The sequence below is a fragment of the Triticum urartu genome, chromosome 5 (genome assembly GCF_003073215.2).
Source record: "Triticum urartu cultivar G1812 chromosome 5, Tu2.1, whole genome shotgun sequence".
Taxonomy (NCBI): domain Eukaryota; kingdom Viridiplantae; phylum Streptophyta; class Magnoliopsida; order Poales; family Poaceae; genus Triticum; species Triticum urartu.
This window is the reverse complement of record NC_053026.1, coordinates 43,900,732-43,902,784: the sequence shown is the minus strand read 5'-3', so window position 1 is coordinate 43,902,784 and position 2,053 is coordinate 43,900,732.

Below are 2,053 nucleotides of genomic sequence, written 5' to 3'. Positions count from 1 at the left end.
AGTTGCAGGTGAAGATGGAGTTTGTTCCATGTTGGAACATGGATATGTTGGGATATCACAATATCTCTTATTTAATTTAATGTATCTATATACTTGGTAAATGGTGGAAGGCTCGGCCTTATGCTTGGTGTTTTGTTCCACTCTTGCCGCCCTAGTTTCCGTCATACCGGTGTTATGTTCCTTGATTTTGCGTTCCTTACACGGTTGGGTGTTATGGGGACCCCTTGACAGTTTGCTTTGAATAAAACTCCTCCAGCAAGGCCCAACCTTGGTTTTACCATTTGCCTCACCACCACCTACCCTTCCCTCGGTCGGCCAACCCGAGGGTCATCTTCATTTTAACCCCCCCCCCCGGGCCAGTGCTTGTCTAAGTGTTGGTCCGAACCGGGCAGCCTGTGGGGCCACCTCGGGGAAACTCGAGGGCTGGTTTTACTCGTAGCTTGACCTATCCGGTGTTGCCCTGAGAATGAGATATGTGCAGCTCCTATCAGGATGTCGGCGCATCGGGTGGCTTTGCTGGTCTTGTTTTATCATTGTCGAAATGTCTTGTAACCGGGATTCCGAGACTGATCGGGTCTTCTCGGGAGATGGAATATCCTTCGTTGACCATGAGAACTTGTGATGGGCTAAGTTGGGACACCCCTGCAGGGTTTTGAACTTTCGAAAGCCGTGCCCGTGGTTATGGGCATATGGGAATTTGTTAATATCCGGTTGTAGAAAACTTGACACTTAACTTAATTTAAAATGTATCAACCGCGTGTGTAGCCGTGATGGTCTCTTCTCGGGAGAGTCCGGGAAGTGAACACGGTTCTTGTTTTATGCTTGAACGTAAGTAGTTTCAGGATCACTTCTTGATCACTTCTAGTTTACGACCGTTCTTTGCTTCTCTTCTCGCTCTCATTTGCGTAAGTTAGCCACCATACATGCTAGTGCTTGCTGCAGCTCCACCTCACTACCTTTTCCTACCCATAAGCTTAAATAGTCTTGATCTCGCGGGTGTGAGATTGCTGAGTCCCCGTGACTCACATATTACGTCAAACAGTTGCAGGTGCCGATGAGATCCGTGCAGGTGACGCAACCGAGCTCAATGAGGAGCTCGATGAAGATCGTGTTCGTTGTGTTGGTTCATTTCCAGTTGGTCAGTGGTGGAGCCCAGTCGGGGCGATCGGGGATCTTTTGCATTAGGGGTTGTCTTTCTTTATTTGGTTCCGTAGTCGGACCTTGATTGTATCTGGATGATGTAATGCTATATTCATGTATTGTGTGAAGTGGCGATTGCAAGCCAACTCCTTATCCCTTTCTTATTGAGTACATGGGATGTGTAAAGATTACCCCTCTTGCGACATGCCTATTATGCGGTTATGCCTCTAAGTCGTGCTCTGATACGTCTCCAACGTATCTATAATTTATGATTGCTCCATACTATATTATCTATTGTTTTGGACTATATTGGGCTTTATTTTCCACTTTTATATTATTTTTGGGACTAACCTATTAACCGGAGGCCCAACCCAGAATTGCTGTTTTTTTGCCTATTTTAGCGTTTCGGAGAAACAGAATATCAAACAGAGTCCAAACGGAATAAAATCTTCGGGAACGTGATTTTCTCACCGAACGTGATCCAGGAGACTTGGACCCTACTCCAGGGATTCAAAGAGGAGGTCACGAGGGTGGGGGGGGGGCGCCCCCCTAGGGCGCGCCCCCTGCCTCGTGGGCCCTTCGATGCTCCACCGACGTACTTCTTCCTCCTATATATACACACGTACCCCCAAATGATCAGAACAGGAGCCAAAAACCTAATTCCACCGCCGCAACTTTCTGTATCCACGAGATCCCATCTTGGGGCCTATTCCGGAGCTCCGCCGGAAGAGGGCCGTCATCGCGGAGGGTTTCTACATCATCCTAGCCTCTCCGATGAAGTGTGAGTAGTTTACCTTAGACCTTCGGGTCCATAGTTAGTAGCTAGATGGCTTCTTCTCTCTTTTTGGATCTCAATGCAAAGTTCTCCCCCTCTCTTGTGGAGATATATTCGATGTAATCTTCTTCTTTTTGC